Below are 20,622 nucleotides of genomic sequence, written 5' to 3'. Positions count from 1 at the left end.
AATCTCTGTGTCATTGTGTGCATTCAGTGCTGGGTGGTATTTGCTTTTCTGGTACTTTCAAATGGTTTCTTACATGATTTTCACAAGTGTAGTCTGTCCTGGTTGAACTCGTAAATATTCATGGCTTTCTGTTCTATCATATAAGAGCTTTGCTATTTGCAACTGTAGTGAGAATCCTTGGCTTGTAATCATGAGCAGAAGCCTGCATAAATATGTGTGCATGAAGGGCATGGTATATGTATTTGTAAATGGCACTATCACCTGCCAGGGTATTCTGGCACTGAGCAGGTGTGTGTCCATTAATTGAAAAGCCAGGTCTTCAGCTTCTTCGGAAATTCAAGACAGAAAGAGGCTCTGATATGAAGTGGGAGGTCGTTCCACACTTTAGAAGTGATGTAAAAGAATACCCATCCTCCTGATCGGGGTCTGTTTATGTGAGGAATGTATGTGAGTAGGATCCTGCAGAGTTGAGCTATCTGGGTGAATGGTGGAAGGAGATGCAACTGTTCAGGAAGGTGGGGCCCAAGCTGTGGAGATGCGGTCTAGCTGCTTGCAGTGGCGTTTCATCCATCGGAGGATCTTTGTGTACAAGCAGAGCTGTGGCCGGTTGTGTTTGAGGGGAACCAGGATGTCTACGAAAGCAATAATCCTGTTGTTGAGGTTCCTGATGGATTTCGGAAAGTTGCTGGTGGGCTTTGGCCAGTGCGCAGAGAGGGCAAAAGCCCACTCCTTTTCTGTGATTCTTTACCAGCTTCAGCAGGCGGGTCTAGTGATGGTAGGTCTGTGGGGGTGTAGGATGTGTATGCTGAAACCAATGAGGGGGTGGTCTGTCCAGGCCATAGTTGCTGACTTGTCAACTGTGATATTGCTGATTGAGGAGAAAATTGGGTCTAATAGGCAAATAGTGTCCGGTGGTGTGGGTAAGTTCAGATAATGTGGTGGGTGAGGCCAAGTTGTCTGAGGCTTTCTAGAAGATCCATAGAGTTTGAGTCAGTGGCAATCATATAGGTGAAAATTAAGATCTCTGAGGAGGATGAAGAGGCTTCTGATGATGAGGAGAGGTGCGACAAAGTCTCGCTGGCAAAATTGGTGCTATGTACTATTGGTCTGTATACGAGAGTTCCTTACAGGGAAAAGTTGGCTTTGATGCATATCTTGAATGTGAGATGTTCCATGTAGATGGTGGGGGTCTCCATGGAGGCGGGGCAGCTGATGGTTTTGAATATGATGGCAAGCCCACCTCCAGGCTTATGCTGACCGCCCTAATGGAGATCCTTTAGCCGTAGTGGATGGCTGTTGCGGTATTCGGTGCAGAGGCTAAGTTTAGCTATGATTCCATGAGAAAGAGTAGATCCAGTGCGTGGTTGTGACATAGATCCCATTTCTCAGTGGTGTGTTTGGTGAGGAAGCAGGTATAGAAGAAAATGCATGCAAGTGTGGCGTCTTAGTCGGGTGGTGGTTGGTGTATGTGATTGGGTTTGGGTGAGCTAGAGAGGTGCTGTCTGCTGTTGGTGTGGGAGTGGTGAATGTAGGTTGTGGGAAAGTACAGGAGAACGTCCCAGGAGGAGCCTGTGAAAGTCTGTGTTGTGTGGTGAGATATGGCAGCAGTGCGTGATAGGCAGCCAGGGTTGTGAGCACGGAGGAACTGATTGTGCACAACAAAGGCAAAATATAAATATAGAACATCCTATTCGTAGACAGTGCCTCTTATCAATGTCAATTGACTGGTCCCTTCTTATTTTCCATTCCCCTCCACAATCTTATCTCAAAATGTGTTATGCCCAAGAAGATTTTGCTCATGAAATGCATGTTTAATCTCGTAAATATTATTTTCTTGTCCCATTGCACCAAAATTAATTCAGCTAAACCTATTGGCTGATATCAGTATCTTGATCAAAAGTATAACATCATCATCCTTACTGAAGCCAAAGATGTGGCTGACATGCAATGAAGAAAAAAAACAGATACAGCCAACCATGCATGTTTGAACCAATCAGTTTCAAAGAAGATTAACCAGAAGTGCCAAAATGCCTACATGATAAATCTAACTACATCCAAAAATAAATTATGGTTTGGGCCAATAGTATATGATCCTTCACTAGGCACATCCAATGCAATATTATTCACTGTCTAGCAACTACGCTCTACTCTTTCTCTCCAAATGTTAGGAATTCCTTATTGGGTTATCTGTGTTTTTATAGCATGCCAACCACTTGTGAGGGCTTTCACGTGCGCTGTGGGTATCCAGTTGCTCATTGATTTCTCTATCAGGAAAATGTCCTAAATTAGAAGCCAAATCTATTCTGCCTCTGTGCAAAATCAAATCCCTTCACCTAAAAACAATAAAAACCAGGGAAGCCTTCTTTCCCATGTAAAATGAATCTCTATCACCCATCGTAAAGAAGGTCAAATAGAAAGGTTACTACCTTGATAATCTATCTGCCATTATTATCGAAAATATGTTCTATACTTTTTAATCATTTTGCTGTGGTCTGATCCAAGCTTGCATTTCCAAAGGCACCTTTCCTGATACACTAATGACTGGTCAAATGAACCCCATTGAAAAAATCCCACCTGCCAGCTTCTGTCCAGTCTCACATCGACAATTTCTAGGGCGAGATTCGTCACTTACCAACTGAATTAATTCATCATCAGTGAACACCTGTTAGGTGATGAATGATCAAGCTTCCACCTGGGTCTCAGCTACTAATTAGCAACACTGTGGATTCTTTATATTGTGCATTGCACCCTGGACAAGGCAGATCACTTCCTTCTAAACTTAAAGTAAGCATTTGATTTGGCCAACCATGGCGCGTTTATTCAGAACCTGCACCACTCACAAAGGTTTTAGAGTTACAGTCCTAAATTGGTTCTCCTTTTTTCTAACTTAGACAACAAATAGTGCAGTTGAGAAACTGTGGATCTCAGTTAGTACTTGACAGGCAGAGTACTCCACCACTACCCTGTCTGTCAAGTTGATTGCCTTCCCACCCTATATAGCATTGGGCAGTACATCAGGTTTCCACCACTGGTGTTCCAGTGGCTCTGATTACAGAAGCCTGACACTGAAGACCCAACCGACTTGGGGCTGTCAGTGTACATACATCAGACCATCTGGCCTATTTAGAGAGCAAGGTCTGATGTTGTTTCTTTCTCTTGAGAAAAACCATTAAAAGCAGTTCCAAATAGAAAAAAAAGAAAAATGACCCAAACATCCTGGGAGAAAACTCCTAGGGTATTGGGGGCTTTGTACCTCAGAAGAGCCCTCTGTCTTTTATGTGGTTGTCCACAGCAGATGAGAACTGCAGTTAGGTGGCCACAATGAACCCCTAATGTGTCCTTCAATGTTGGCTCACTTGTGGATATTCTAAAGGCTCTCAGAATCTCTATTCTCCTGATCTACATATGTCTTCCTTGATGTGGTCAACAATTGGCAATGTTCAATCTCTCAGTGTTGTAGCAATCCCTAACAGTTAAATCTATGCACCTGCCCTCCAGCAGAGCCTCTAGAGATTTGAAGACCTGCTCAATGCCCTTCGCCCGGGTAGTGATGGCAGCATGCATCACATTTATCAGTTGACTAAACCTCTTTCACCCTCTCGTCAGCTCCAATTCCTCCTGGGTCAAGAATATCGACAGACAAACTATCGTGGTCAAGAATATCGACTTTTGGTAAGGAATATTGATGTAAAAAATATTAAAGTGTTTAATATCCTTTGCAAAAATATAGATGTTAAAAATATCGATTTTTTATTAATGTTATGTATTCTAGTATATATTTTATATGTGCATGATGCATGAAATATTTGTATTTTTATTATATGTTTTCACATTGAGTAGTTATTAAAAACAGTTTGTTTGAATTTAGCGTTTTTAGTTCCGTAGCGGGTTGTGGGTTTATAGGAGAATAGGGTGGGAAGTAAATTAATGATATAAAATGTATTGAATATTTGAAATAGGTATTATTTTCTTTAAATTGAATTTTGCGTTTTTAGTACCGTAGTGGGTGGTGGGTTCATAAGGGAAAAGGGTGGGAAATGATTTAATTATATTACATTTATAGAATTTTTTTTATTTATTAATAATTGTTGAATTGGGATGTTATAGTGTTACATGTGTAAAATATTTTTTGATTAATCATGTAATTAGTTGTTAATTAATTGCAATTAATTAACTGGCAATTAATTATGTTAATTGTGCAATTATTTTTAGGTGTGTGTTGTGGAGTTTATAGGTGAAAATGGTGGGAAGTAATTTAGTTTTTAATTGATGAATTCATAATTAGTTCGATAATTTGAAATTATTTAATTGGCAAATAATTATGTTAATTGTGTAATTATTTTAGGTGTGTGTTGTGGTGTTTATAGGTGAAAATGGTGGGAAGGTTGGGAAATAATTTATTAATTGATGAATTAATGATTAGTTGTTAATAATGAAAATGAATTAATTAGTAATCAATTATGGTGATTGTGTAATTCATTTTAGGTGTGTGTTGTGCATATTATAGGGTTAAAGAATGCGTATTCAATAAATGTTTATGAATAATTTTTATTAATAATGTTTTAAATCAATAATAATGTTAATTATGGAAATAAATGTAAATACAAATGTTGATGTTTTTTTCTTAATGGTGTGGTGTTATAGGGTGGGAAATTAAATAAATGCATTGATGTTTAAAAAAAAGTATTAATATTTAAATTTTTAAATATTTTTTTAATGAATGTATTAATTTATTTTAGATAGTAGTTGTACGTTTATGTTATATGTAATTAATATATTTAATGTTATTGTTTAATACATTTAATCTGATATTTTTTTAATATTGTTTATTCATTTGTAAGATTATTTTTTTTTAAATTGTTTAAATTTCATTATAAATTTTAGTTTCTCTGCTATCCAACACTTTCTTTACTGCTACACCCACTGGAGTGGCAATAGTAATTTTTACCCCTCCGCCATCCAGCACTTTCCCTACTGTTGCACTCATTGGAGTGGAAATAGTAATTTTTACCCCTCCGCTATCCATCACTTTCCCTACTGTTGCACTCACTGCAGTGGGAATAGTAATTTTTACCCCTCCACCATACAGAATCTTCCCTATTGTTACACTCATTGGAGTTGGAATAGTAATTTTTACCCCTTCGCTACCCAACACTTTCCTTACTGTTGCACTCACTGGAGTGGGAATAGTAATTTCTACCCCTCCGCCACCCAGCACTTTCCCTACTATTGCACTTATTAGAGTGAGAATAGTCATTTTTACCCCTCCGCTATCCAGCACTTTCCCTACTGTTGCACTCACTGGAGTGAGAATAGTATTTTTTACTCATCCGCTATCCAGCACTTTCCCTACTGTAGCACTCACTGGAATGGGAATAGTAATTTTTACCCCTCCGCTATCCAACACTTTCCCTACTGTTGCACTCACCAGAGTGGGAGTGGCAATTTTTACCCCTCGCTATCCAAATTGTCCTACTGTTGCACTCTTTGGAGTTGGAATAGTAATTTTTAGCCCTCCGCTATCTAATACTTTCCCTACTGTTGCACTCACTGGAGTGGGAATAGTGATTTTTACCCCTCCGCCATCCAGCACTTTCCCTACTATTGCACTTATTGGAGTGGGAATAGTAATTTTTACCCCTCCGCTATCCAGCACTTTCCCTACTGTTGCACTCACTGGATTTGGAATGGTATTTTTTGCCCCTACGCTATCCAAAATGTTCCTACTGTTGCACTCTTTGGAGTTGGAATAGAAACTTTTACCCTTCTGCTATCCAATACTTTCCCTACTGTTGCACTCACTGGAGTGGGAATAGTAATTTTTCCCCTTCACAATCCAGCACTTTCCCTACTATTGCACTTATTGGAGTGGAAATAGTGATTTATACCCCTTCGCTGTCCAGCACTTTCCCTACTGTTGCACTCACTGGAGTGGGAGTAGTAATTTTTACTCATCCGCTATCCAGCACTTTCCCTACTGTTGCACTCACTGGAGTGGGAATAGTAATTTTTACACTTCCACTATCCAGCACGTTCCCTACTGTTACCCTCACTGGAGTGGGAATAGTAATTTTTACCCCTCTGCTATCCAACACTTTCCCTACTGTTGCACTCACTCGAGTGGGAATAGTAATTTTTACCCTTCCGCCATCCAAAACTTTCCCTACTGTTGTACTCTTTTGAGTTGGAATAGTAATTTTTAGCCCTCTACTATCCAACACTTTCCCTACTATTACACCTATAGGAGTGGGAATAGTAATTTGTACCCCTCCGCTATCCAGCACCAGGGCCGGCTTTAGCACTGGTGGCGCCCTGGGCGACAATGTTTGTTGGCGCCCCCCTATGACCACATCTACCATGGATTCCCTCACTACCACCATTTGACAGTGCTCTTCAAGTTTCTATAACCACTCTCTCTCAAACTGATTAAGTTTTATAGCGCCACTTATACCAGGGTAAGGTATCACAGAACTTTAAATCACACACACATTGGTACAGAGACAATCATACATGTGTAAATCAGTGTACAGGAATGTTACATAAGACACAGGCTTCCAAGGTATAGGAGTCACATGTCATCTATACTGGTAGGCAGTATAGTTTAAGAGTCCTTGATCTGGAAAAGTACAAATTCAGAATTGAAAACATCACTGTTAGGGGTACTATTAAATAATAAGAATTGATATCTACCCAAATAAACCCTTTTTGCAAGGTTAGGATAATGACAGATGGGACAAAAAGACATATAGCTGTAATACATATCTTGCAGTTTGCATGCAGCGCTTAGATGACAGTCGATAGCTCACTGTGTTTTGTTAGGATGTTAACTTATAAACTGCAGGTTAACGGAAGGATCCCTGGGGCACAAGCAGTAACCCACTGACCCATTTACATTATATGCACTTTGTGATCTGCATGGAACACATTCTTTGCAACAGGCATATGAACCCACTACACTACTTCACAATGAGTTAAAACTTCCACTAGACAAACTTCCGATCTCTATCCAGCAGAAACATTATTCACTGGAGTGATCTTGATGTTTTTATTGATGGCTGAAAATTGCTGGAAGCAGGTGCTTTTAAAACGAAAATGTACTTCCAAACAGGGCGCCCCACCCCAAGTCAGTGTCCGGTGTGGTGGCACCGATCGCACCGCCCTAAAGCCGGCCCTGTCCAGCACATTCCCTACTGTTGCACTCACTGGAGTGGGAATAGTAATTTTTATCCTTCCGCTATCCAACACTTTCCCTACTGTTGCACTCACTGGATGGGAATAGTAATTTCTACTCCTCTGCTATTCAGCACTTTCCCTACTGTTGCACTAACTGGAATGGGAATAGTACATTTTACCCCTCCGCTATCCAACACTTTTCCTACTGTTGCACTCACTGAAGTGAGAATGGTAAATTTTACCTCTCCGCTATCCAAACTCTCCTACTGTTGCACTCTTTGGAGTTGGAATATTAATTTTTACCCCTCCGTTATCCAATAATTTCCCTACTGTTGCACTCACTGGAGTGAGAATAGTGATTTTTACCCCTCCGCCATCCAGCACTTTCCCTACTATTGCACTCACTGGAGTGGGAATAGTTATTTTCACCCCTCCACCATCCAGCACTTTCCCTACTGTTGCACTCACTGGAGTGGGAATAGTATTTTTTACTCATCCCCTATCCAGAACTTTCCCTACTGTTGCACTCACTGGAGTGGGAATAATAAGTTTTACCCCTCCGCTATCCAAAATGTTCCCTACTGTTGCACTCTTTGGAGTTGGAATAGTAAATTTTACCCCTCCGCTATCCAACACTTTCCCTACTATTGATTGCACTTATTGGAATGGGAATAGTAATTTTTACCCCTCCGCTATCCAGCACTTTCCCTACTGTTGCACTCACTGGAGTGGGATAGTAATTTTCACCCTTCTGCTATCCAACACTTTCCCTACTGTCTCACTCACTGGAATGGGAATAGTAGCTTTTAGCCCTCCGCTATCCAATACTTTTCCTACTGTTGCACTCACTGGAGTGGGAATTGCAATGTTTACCCCTCCGCTATCCACATTTTCCTAATGTTGCACTCTTTGGAGTTGGAATACTAATTTTTTTACCCCTCCGCTATCCAATACTTACCCTACTATTGCACTCACTGGAGTGGTAATAGTGGTTTTTATCCCACCGCCATCCAGCACTTTCCCTACTATTGCACTTATTGGAGTGGGAATAGTAATTTTTACTCCTCCGCTATCCATCACTTTCCCTACTATTGCACTCACTGGAGTGGGAATAGTAATTTTCACCCTTCCGCTATCCAGCACTTTCCCTACTGTTGCACTCACTGGAGTGGGAATAGTAATTTTTATTCATCCGCTATCCAGCACTTTCCCTTCCATCGCACTCACTGGAATGGGAATAGTAGTTTTTAGCCCTCCGCTATCCAATACTTTCGCTACTGTTGCACTCACTGGAGTGGGAGTGGTCATTTTTATCCCTCCGCTATCCGAAATGTTCCTACTGTTGCACTCTTTGGAGTTGGAATAGTATTTTTTACCCCTCCGCTATCCAATACTTTCCCTACTGTTGCATTCACTGGAGTGGGAATAGTAATTTTTACTCCCCTGCAAACCAACACTTTCCCAACTGTTGTTTTTTTTTTTTTTTTGCAAAAACCTTTATTGCACCAACAAGTTACACAGCGGAACGCCTACAACCCATCGGGCTGGCCGCTATAGCAATTTTGATCAAATGGCAGCAATGTACGTTCAATAAACACTTTACTGTATTAGAAACCACGGTACCGCTGCCGTAAGGAAAAGGTGCAGCATTGGCATAAGTCTTTCCAAGCATCATTGGTTTTCGGTATGGTTTTTGTAATTTTCTCCCCCTCCCCACCCCCCCGAACAACAGGAAAACAAAATAACTATTAGGAATGTCAAAGCGGTCACTTAAATGCCAACGTCGTGTTCATGCATTCTTCTCAACAAGACGTCCCTCACCAGAGTTCAACCCTGCCCAATATTTAAGTCCAGGTACTGTGTAAACATCATTGTGGACACCTCAACCAAGTAGAGACCCCCTGAGTTCACCTATTGTCATATAGATACTTCATTACATATATTGTGTTAAGTTAGCATGAGTGTATTACATGTCTAACAGCCATTTTTTCCTTCGGCTTCAGTTTTGCACACGACACATACTTGTTGTTGTAGCTTTCAACCTAGAAGCGGCGATGTGATTTATTTGAGAATAATATGTTATTACTATGATATCAGTTTTGCTTGATACACTGTCTGAACAGTGAGTGCTAAAATCTCTAAGAATAACTCGATACAAGGTTGCTGGGAGGTCTGATCTTCGCACCACTTTAGACATAACATAAATACAGTTGCTGCCAATATTGGGCTCTACCCGGGTTTAAGATAGAGTTACAGGAAATGCAAAACACACTTGATGCTGCGCATGAAGAGAGCTGGTAGCTGTTGATGTGATCTACTCCTACTGACATTTAGAGGTATGGGCCCGCCCTGCTAGAACCCAAATGAGACCTTCTTAGATATAATATAATATGCTAAATAGGGTGCGCAAAATATAGGTGATACAGATTTCTATAGATTTTGCATTATAACATGCTATCACCTTTTGCTTACTATGGATTAGTGACTATGCTGATAACTCTGATTTTTATAATATGTATTTTGGTATTATACAAGATACTGCGTTTGAGAACCTTGCATTGAATAATAAATATTTCAAACTTGCACGTGTGTTCTTTGACTCTCAGTTTTGGTTTTGAAATGATTATATAACAAAAGAGTGTTCATGTGTTCCACGATTCCTGAGGTATTCTAAGATCATGTTCTGGTTTGTCTAAGTCATTGGTCATTTCATAGTGATCTATGAGACACTGTAGCTAGCTCGGTAAGGGGATTTCTGACACTGAGGTGAGTTTTGGATCATCCTAACTCACTAAGGTTCTAGATCTCTATGCACAGTTCTGTGAGAGAACGGAAACCCTGCTACATGGCGCCCATACGTTGTTGGCCTTATATCATGACACTCGAGTAGTATATCATTCAAACCTTAACCCCTTCATTCCCGTTTCCGGAAAACGGTGGTGTTGGAAAACCTACCTATTTTTGAAATAGGTCTTTTCAAGCTTGAATTCTTCTAAAACGGTTTCCTTGAATTACTACCCAGTTGTGCTACAAAGTATTCTTTGTTTTTTCTTTTCCTGTGCTAACATGGCCGTGGACATCCCGCAGCATAGTCGCATTGCGGTGCGTGACCACTTGCGGGCGTATAATGTCCCTGTGGATGGCTTAGCTGTGGTTTTAGTGGTGAGTGCGGAACATGCGTACCCGTACGAATTGTTTTATTCATGGGTGACATTTCCGGCAGTGGACGCTAATTCTGGTGTGTTCCATTCATACACTGCCTCGGCTGTACCGGCGGCTTATGCTCCGTACAGAGCACTGGAAGTACCTATAGATGTTTGGCAGCACGGAGTTTGGTTTGGTGGCGCCCTACCCCATTCTTTAAACGCTCCGAGGTTAGGTCCTTTATCCATTCCGGGCGCAAATTGGCCCGCTTTGGGTGGATTTACTCCTCACCCTAATCGCGCCACTTGTAATGTGGCTGACCTGCGGCGTCTTCATGAGGTCGCGGTTGCGGTGATTAGGGCGCTTGTTCATTACATTGGTCGTAATGTTCATGGCGCAGCCCCTGCGGGTGCGCAGCTTCGAGCAGAACAGGCTGGTTTGAAAATCAGTCCTGTCCTGGTGAATTCCGTGATGGGCAAGAAGCCCCAGGATAAGGATGATTTTCCTTTCTGGCTTGCCGAGAAATTCGACCAGCTGGAGGCTGTGTTTCCTAATACGACTCCTGGTGAAAAGCACCGGATTCTTACACTTAGTTTACCGAAAGATTTAGCCCCTGAGCTTGTTAACTGTGAGACATGGGGTAAGACTTTTGCAGCGGTTTATTCGAGGTGCTTTGGCACCCCGTCTGTGTCCAACCTGTCTGCGGTCCTTAAACGTGTTCAAGATGATCACGGACCAGAGTCGGCGGTTGAATTGGGTATGCGCCTGTGTGGCTCCTTTGATGTAGTTTGCGATCTGATCCTTGCGAATGTCAAGGGGGATGCAGTAAACTTTCAGGTGGCCAACGCTCTGGCGTTAGTACCAGTGGCCGAGAAACCCCGTGAGTTGGCAAGGATTATTGTGGCGGCCTTATAAAATGGTTGGCCGCACTTCTAAGGGTGTAAAGGCTTTTTCTGAGAAGGAGAAAAAACAGCCCCAGGGACAGTCTTCGGAAACGGGTGGTCAACCCAGGTCCAAGAAACAAAATTGGCCAAAAAAGCAGAATCAGGGTAAGCAGCAACAACAACAACAACAACAAACACAGGTTTCTAGTCCTGCGCCTTCGTTGCCTGTGCAGTTGGATAGAGTTTATGATTTGCGCGATCGCGCGATGATTAAATCGCCTGAGAGGTTTCAGGCATCTGACCAACGCTCTCCTCGTTCCTTTCAGGACTCATCGGCTCCATCAACCGGTGGTGGAGGGGGCGGCAGGGGCCGGGGTGGCCAGCAAGGACGTGGTCAGCCCCGCCCGCGAAGTGAAGGAGATCAGCAGGACGGCTCTACGCCCAAGAGACCGCAGTTTGCCAAGAAGAAAGTCGCAGCCTTAACGGCGCATCGATATGCCCCGGATAGTGAGAACGCGGCTTCGGAATCTGACGTGGGCTCTGACCTTGCTGGACAGCGCGGCGGAGATTACCATAGTGAGAGAGGCCCTCCGTCCACTGTTGAAGGTGACAGCGACTGACACTTATGTTGTGATTGAAACGGCTAATACACATGTTGCTCCCCCTGAACGTCTTTTCGAAATTGTCCTGTTAATTGAAGGTGACATGCAGCGAACTGTAAAAGGGGTATTTTGGGAAAATCTTTCGTCTACGTATGACATTTTGCTTTCGGAGGCTGACTGGCCCCCACCTTTTGTTCTCGCAGCTCCGCGAGGGGAGGAGGTGATCCTCCCCAGTTTCGCGCACACTGTATCGAGAGTGGAAGCGCTGCATTTTGCAGAAGAGTGGGCTCTGGCGCTTGCGCCGGCTGTGTACCGAAATCAGTGTGGCTGGGATAAATTGTCCCCTAGCCATAAGATTCCTTTACGGTCCCAGCCGCAGCCTCAACCTCAGTATCCCATATGGCGTGAAGCTAAAGCTTCAGTCGCGGCTATCCGTGAACAATTGGAATATCAAGGTGTAATTGAAACGTGTGTGTCACCAATGAATAACCCCCTTTTTACTGTGAACAAGCCGGACGGCTCATATCGTCTGGTTTTGGATTATAGGCATTTGAACTCGCATTGCCATAACTGTGCAGTACAGAATACTCACGGCTCTGCCCTAGTGAATAGTCTTGAGCGTAAACGGTTCAAAACCACGCTTGACATTTCCAATGGTTTTTATGCCCACAGATTAGATGGTCTTAGTTCCCAATGGACCAGTTTTACTTGCGGCGGTGTACAAAAAATGTTTCGGCGTCTCCCAATGGGCTATAAGAATAGTCCTGGAGTATTTTCCGCCCGCATAGTCTCTCTTTTAGAGAGAATGGATCCAGTTGCTTGTTCTTATGTGGATGACATTTATCTCACTGATGACGAACTTTGGGAGCATCTGTGTCGAGTAAACAGCATAATTTGTAACTTTGCAGACATGGGTTACAAGTTTAACTTTGCAAAATCGCACATTGCAGAGTACACAGTGTTGTTTCTGGGTTACGAACTTAACCACGAAGGAAAGGGGTTGGCTCCTCACTTCCTGGAGAAGTGCGCGCAATTGCGATCTCCGACAACACTGAAAAAGTTACAATCTTTACTGGGCTTTTTGAATTTCGGGAGGACTTACATTCCGGAATATGCCCAGCGTATCAAGCCTTTGTATGCGTTGATACAACCATCTTTTTCCAAGTCATGCTGGCTGCCTGAGCATTCGGCGATACTGCAGGCTTTGCAGGCTGATTTGCTCACTTCTGACTACTTACAGACTCGTGATAACCAGACCAACCTGGTGATAAGAATTATCCCTGGGGCGGTGGGTTTCACGTACCTGACTTTTAATGAAGGGGATACAGTACCTATTGCTTCAAGTCACACTTGTACACTTCGGCTGAACTGCGTTTTTCCACTGTGGAGAAAGTTTTAACGGCTGTACAGATGGCAATTCTTAAGGAACGTGCCCTGTCACAAGGAAAACGCATGTTGGTTGTTACCCCGTGTCCTGCCTTGGAGGCAGTCACGAAAGCCAGTGTACCAAATTCGAAAGCTTTACACCCACGGTGGATTCAGTGGGCTACATCCTTGACGTCCCAGGATGTCACGTTTATTTTTGACGCCGCTTTACGGTCGCAGGAGTACTTACAGTATGAATTTGTTCATCCTGCTCCTTTAGCAATGCGGCCGTTGGAGGATTTCCATTGTATCATTTACACTGACGGTTCGGCGCAGGTTGCGCATGGCTCTAAACATGCCTACGTTTCCGCATGCGCCATTGTGGTCGGTGCCATGGTGAAAGACGAGTTCAAGTCCAGTGTCGTGCACACGCAGACACTTGGGGACTGCACCGCACAATTAGCAGAACTTCGTGCTCTGATGCTTGCATTGGAGTACGCTGATCCTAGTGTGACGACTTTAATCGTAAGTGACTCTTACTACTGTGTCCAGTCTTACAATGAGAACTTGTTCTTTTGGATTCAGAATGATTTTCATGATTCCAAAGGTAGTACAATAAAACATAAAATGATCTGGGTCCGAGTGGCGGAACTTAAAGAGAAGCTGCCGCTCGTGTTTGTGATTCATACTCTGGGCCATCAGCGCGTGGGGGTCCACGCTGTTGGTAACTCGCTTGCTAATGAAGCAGCGAAGACAGCGGTATCGAAATACTTAGTTGCAGCAGTCACGAGGTCCAAAAGCAAAATAGATGATGACATCTTGGCGGCCGTTGCTGCCACCGAGAAGGGAGGTAAATATCCTGCGGGATTCCCTTCGAAGTACACATACCACTTAAGTCCCGATAAGGTTCCTTATGTGAAAATTCCAGATGTTGGCGAACGTCTAGTTCCCAACTCGGATCGCAGGGCTTCTCTGATTACAGCGGCTCATGAAGGTGTGGCGTCTGCGCATGCGGGCGTCTCAGCCACCGTAACTCAGCTACAACAGAGGTTCTGGTGGCGGGGACTGTACAAACAGACGCGCGATTATGTCCTTCAATGTGACATTTGCCAGCAGATTAAGCCTTCGACTGCTGCGCGTCCGCCACAGACACAGTTGTACATCTCTAATAAACCGCTTGGGTGCGTTTATTTGGATCACTGCGGTCCTTTTTCTTCTGATACTGCGTATAAGTACATCTTATTTGCAGTTGATTCATGCACACGCTTTGTGTGGGTATGGCCACATCGGAGCGCTGATTCACGAACTGTCATTAAGGATTTGCATGTCTTTGTGGGAATTTTTGCCTGTGGTACCTTCCATTCGGACCAGGGTCCGGCTTTCGCCTCTAAGGCGTATAAGGATGCTATGGTTTCGTTGGGGGTCCAGGTCAAGTTTTCGAGTCCCTACAGGCCCGAGGGCAATAGTGTAGTTGAACGAATGAACCGCGACTTAAAGCAATCTTTGACAGCTCGAGTTATAGGCACTGGCAGAAACTGGCTGGCCCACCTCAATGGCGTATGATGCGTTGCAGATCCCGGTAGTTGGCTGGCTACCCCAAGTTGGAGAACTGGTTCGAGAGAAGATCGATAACAAGAAAGAGTTTGGTCCCTCATATCGTGCACCGGTTCGGGTTCTTGGAGTGAAGGGCACAAGAACAGTCATTTTACCACCACTTCCAGGTCGTAAGGAAAACAGATTTATCTCAATTGACAATGTCAAGACACACAGGGTGGCCGATTCTTCATAGCATGACACCGGCTGTATCCTGTCCTTCCATGGTGAGGCATTCTGTGCTGGCTATTACATCTGGTGCAGAACAGGAAGAGTCCCTCGAGATGCCTGCTATATCCAGTCCTTTATTAAATACTATTCCTGTTACTAACATTGATGAGCTGACCTACGCCTATCCTGCTGAGTTATCAATGCCTGATTTGCAGACTCGTTTGGCTAACCAGTCCAGATTCTCTTTTGACTCTGTTTCGGAACTTTCAAAAGAACCATCGACTATTGTGAAATATGCCACTTTATTTAAGAAACATTTTTTAATTCCCCCATGGACATATGTTTGGCTGATACTATTTTCATTTTATCTTTTTATGTCAATTGGTTTTGTGTTTTATTTTTTCCGTCTGATCGATGGGCATTATGTCAGAGAAAGAACAGGTATTCGGTACCTTAATGGAACATTGGCCCCTCTTTCCTCCTCACATTCAGCACACAGACTAAAACGAAACTTAAATACAGTAAATATTACTGCTTGGCCTGTCCTTGATGGGATTGTGTGGGATGCGGTTAGGTTTCAGATTCATGGCCCCACAGAAGTTATTAATGTTCCAAATGTGCTTAGAGTGAACATGGGGGATGTGATTAAACAAAATATTCGTTCTGATGATTGGGATCTTCAGGCCGTAGAAGCATTATTCTCTGATTTGAAATATTATGCGGCCTTTGATGCTGAGGATTTGTACTTAGATTCTGTTAATTATGGTGATTTGTTTTGCTTTCAACATTATGGAAATCATTTCTTACATAAAACAAATTCCAGGAGGGTTCCTGTAAATTACACACAGTGGGAACATTGCCCTGCTCCTTTACAAGGGAGCTCTAGTACGTTTCTGGGAAAATACACTTATTTTACAGACTTTAATCAATCAAATCCTGAGTCGTTTTATTTTAAAGTGACACAGAAGTTCATGTCCAAAGTTAGACTTACCGATACAAAATTACTGTATTCGAAGTCCTTTCTAGACAAGTTAGCGGTAGATGGCTACGAGCTATGGAAGGAGGTTATTGACCTTAAATCGGTTTGGGGTACCAAGGATTGGCAGGTACAAGGCACTGAGGCTTTGCATTGTGCATGTCTCATCCCGAATCACATGTTGTTTTTAAATTCTACCATTTCCCAGACAACATGCTTTGGATTGGCTACTTCTAAAAAATTGAATACACCAACTACCCCCGAATTGGAAGAATATTCAGGTTGGAGTAATTTCAGTAAATTATCCATTCGTGAGATACAAACGCTATTGCACAATTCCTCCTTTAATATTACCAGTTTAGATCCGAAGGGGTGGCTTTTGTGGCAAAGAGCTCTGATTCTTGTCAACGTCGTTTTCTGGGTTTGTCTGAAGGTTTTACACAAGTCAGGCCAGATCCCCGTTTTGAGACAGATCACACTGTTACTACTTATTCAGTGGGCAAATTGTGTCAGAACTGGTTACAACATTCCACATTGACTGCAGTTAAACTACATCTGTCCCAGTTGAATGATAATGTGGATCTAAATGATTTTATAAAAGGCCCGGCTAAGGGTAGGTCTAAATGCTGGATTTATGCTGTGTACAATGAAATTTGGAAATTTTCACAGATTGAGGCAGCTAAACGCCTGAGAGCTATTGACCAAGCAAATTTGGAAAAAGTGCTTGCAGTGGTCGATAACAGTATTAACATGCTTTCTTCCAGGATTTACACATTGGATAATATTGTTTCTTCTGTTGTTGACATTGTGCATGATGAAGTGTCTATGTTATACCATGGTCAGAATCAATTACGCTCTGTAATGCAGTTTGCATGGACCCTACAGACACTTAAGTCTGGTCGAGTTCCCTGGAGCTCATTGAACATTTCGTCCCTTTTTGCCCCTTTTAATTTGACTGAAAAGCAACGCATGCTTTCAATGCGTGATGCATCTTTTTCTATGTTACATATTGAGAGGCTAGAATCCTTACCTTTCTCTGTTGCTGAAGCCACTGCTGCTACATGGCTTATTCATGGATTAATTACATTACCGTTTCCTTTATACAAATTCACTAATTGTATGCGGTATATTGCTATAGGACGATATGAACCGCTAGGCAATGCGTTCCTCCATGAGGCGTGGTCATTACCATACACATACAGATGTCTGAAGGATGGAAAGGAAGTGAATCTTAATGGTGAAGAATGCACGCAGTCACCTGACCGCTCATTAATATGCAGACACATCCAGTTACACGGTTCTTGTAATCAGGACCGACCAAATTTAGCGTGTGTTTTGATTGGCACGACAGTTCCAGCAATAGTTCCCACATTTACATTATTGACAAATGGTAGTTATTTGCTTTTAAATAACGAGGAATGTTGTGGGTTTTTAATCGGTATCGCTTCTGTGGTAACTGTATCAGAGCGTGTGGTGTGTTGCAAGAACGTTTTATACCCACCCACGCATGGGAATTCAGATGTCTCCATCTGGCCACGAATACCAACCTTGAAAACGGAGTTCAATGGATTGAGCAGAATAAGGGCCCTTTTGTCTCAAAAACAAGTGACCCTGAGCTCGGCCCGTGAAAATTATGTCCTTCACATAGCTAACACACGCACAGAGGTGCAGGCACTTTTAAATACTGACTTGCCGTTTCATTTCTGTGAGCTGGTACACCAAATCTTTAATGCCTCCTACACGACTGGGCTCGCACATTTTTTTAAATTGGTTAGCATTGGCCTCGTGACTACATTTGAAAAGATTTTTGGTGTCATTCCCACTTTTTGCCATTCTATATTCTCAAGTTTGTTTGGCGGATTACCTGTTTTACTGGCTTTGGCTGCAGGCGTTTTGTTATTGTTTTTCTTTATAAAACATGGATGCCCATCCTGCGCAAGAAGCCGGTCAACGCCTCCTGACACTGTTTCGTAATCGGATGCTTAATTACTATGGAACATTGCCGCTTGCAGCGTTAAGCACGGCTTATAGATTATCATTTCGATTCACCAACTTCACATGTGTCCAACCTGTGTTTCATTGCCTGAGCTGCGAGTTCGACTGGGCCATTGATTTGTGTTTATGCTTGAAGACCTCTCCTGACGTCGATTTTGATCACCTAATGGGTCCCGTAGTGGCTCACGAGTTGATTTGTTCTGGCGAAAGGGTTATGGCCTTGGCAGCGATACATGGACTACTGGGTCAATGGGAGATCTCTGCAGCGGCGCATGACTTTCTGACACACAGCGTTCTGGTGAACCCACCGAGTTGTCCTCTGATGTTACAAGAGGATCCGATGCTGGAGGAGCACGTATGTTCTTTCCCATTACTGAATTGGATTGCTGAACTGTTTTCGGATGATGGCAGTGATTTCATACTGGAGGCTGTTGCTGCTTATTTTGCATATACTGTCCAATCATGAGAAGACTTGGAGGTTTTCATTGCTATGGCACGTGACTTTCCCGTTACTAAATTGGATGGTTGAACTGTGTTCGGATGATGATGATGACAATCTTTAGATGCCTTGGAGATTAACATTGATATGGCACATGACTTTGGGTATTGGATAATTGCCTCTTTTTCTTACAGACATTTGATCTCATGCGGCCTGATCCTATATCCTTGTACTTTTAAGGCCTTGAAGAAGACTTTTTGATTTCGATTTTTTTTGGCCCCTATAGGCATTCATACATATGCATTCATACATATTTTTTAGCTTAAGCTCGATATTATTGAACTCTGCTTTCATGTTATGACTCTGATTTAGTATTGCCTTTCCCTTGTATTTGACGGTGCTCGGATCATTGGGGGGGTGTCATATAGATACTTCATTACATATATTGTGTTAAGTTAGCATGAGTGTATTACATGTCTAACAGCCATTTTTTCCTTCGGCTTCAGTTTTGCACACGACACATACTTGTTGTTGTAGCTTTCAACCTAGAAGCGGCGATGTGATTTATTTGAGAATAATATGTTATTACTATGATATCAGTTTTGCTTGATACACTGTCTGAACAGTGAGTGCTAAAATCTCTAAGAATAACTCGATACAAGGTTGCTGGGAGGTCTGATCTTCGCACCACTTTAGACATAACATAAATACAGTTGCTGCCAATATTGGGCTCTACGCGGGTTTAAGATAGAGTTACAGGAAATGCAAAACACACTTGATGCTGCGCATGAAGAGAGCTGGTAGTTGTTGATGTGATCTACTCCTACTGACATTTAGAGGTATGGGCCCGCCCTGCTAGAACCCAAATGAGACCTTCTTAGATATAATATAATATGCTAAATAGGGTGCGCAAAATATAGGTGATACAGATTTCTATAGATTTTGCATTATAACATGCTATCACCTTTTGCTTACTATGGATTAGTGACTATGCTGATAACTCTGATTTTTATAATATGTATTTTGGTATTATACAAGATACTGCGTTTGAGAACCTTGCATTGAATAATAAATATTTCAAACTTGCACGTGTGTTCTTTGACTCTCAGTTTTGGTTTTGAAATGATTATATAACGAAAGAGTGTTCATGTGTTCCACGATTCCTGAGGTATTCTAAGATCATGTTCTGGTTTGTCTAAGTCATTGGTCATTTCATAGTGATCTATGAGACACTGTAGCTAGCTCGGTAAGGGGATTTCTGACACTGAGGTGAGTTTTGGATCATCCTAACTCACTAAGGTTCTAGATCTCTATGCACAGTTCTGTGAGAGAACGGAAACCCTGCTACACTATGGTCACCCTATACCCCAACAAAACTAAACAACTCCATCCCACCTTCTATACCCTCCCCCCCCGATCTGTTCGGCGGACTAGCCTTCTGCTTCTTCTTCATCTGAATCATCTTGATCGTCTTCTGGCAAAGGATCACAAATCTCTCCCCTATATACATTCCACTTGGTCCAAATTTTATTCCACTTTCCCGGGCAGGCACGATTGGAGTACACCGCCCGTTCCGTTATCATTACTTTATCCATATTCCGACACCAAACTGACTTGGTTGGTAGCTCCGCCACCCCCCATTTTTGTGCAATATCCTGCTTCGCTATAAGCAACCCCACTGTGACCCAGATTTGGTCATGTCTGGAAATATCGGTAGGCTCCCACACATTTAAGAGGCACCGTTTTGGTTCTGGCAACAAAGATGTGTCTAGTGTTTGTGATATCGTTCGCAGGATCTGTCTCCAGTATTCCTGTATCCGGGGGCAGTCCCAGATGGTGTGGAAAAAAGTACCCTCCTCCCCACACCCGCGTAGGCAATATGGATGTGGTATCCGGTGAATACGGTGTAGCATTGTTCTCGTATAATACACTCTATGTAAAATTTTTAATTGAACTAATCGCAGCCGCGCTGAGATGCCCACTTCCTTAGGAGAGGCTAATGCCTCATTCCATTCCTGCTCGTCCATCTCACTGGTGTCTCCCTCCCATTTCTCTTTCAGAGGCAATGTTGGGTCAGGTAGATTATTAAGTAATTTGCGGTATGTAAGGGATGTAGCGCGCTCGACCATAAAATCCGTAAGGAGGCGGTCCTCCAGCGGGGAAGCCTCAGGCAGATCAGTGTCCGCGGCCAAGGCTGTTAACAGCGCGTGACGAATCTGAACATATCTGTAAAGCTCCCTGTCGCTGAGTTCATATAGTTCTTGCAGTCTCCGGAAGGGT

At 42.9% G+C, this 20,622-nt stretch overlaps 1 protein-coding gene across 1 annotated transcript in view; it reads right to left on the bottom strand.

Moving 5' to 3' along the window:
- PLEKHA2 (pleckstrin homology domain containing A2) overlaps nucleotides 1-20,622 on the bottom strand; it is a 747,617-nt gene that overhangs the window by 8,621 nt on the left and 718,374 nt on the right. The gene's annotated exons all lie outside the window — the stretch shown is intronic.

This window comes from Lissotriton vulgaris, chromosome 11 (assembly GCF_964263255.1).
Source record: "Lissotriton vulgaris chromosome 11, aLisVul1.2, whole genome shotgun sequence".
NCBI classification, from domain to species: Eukaryota; Metazoa; Chordata; class Amphibia; order Caudata; family Salamandridae; genus Lissotriton; species Lissotriton vulgaris.
This window is presented reverse-complemented; position numbering and strand designations above follow the sequence as displayed.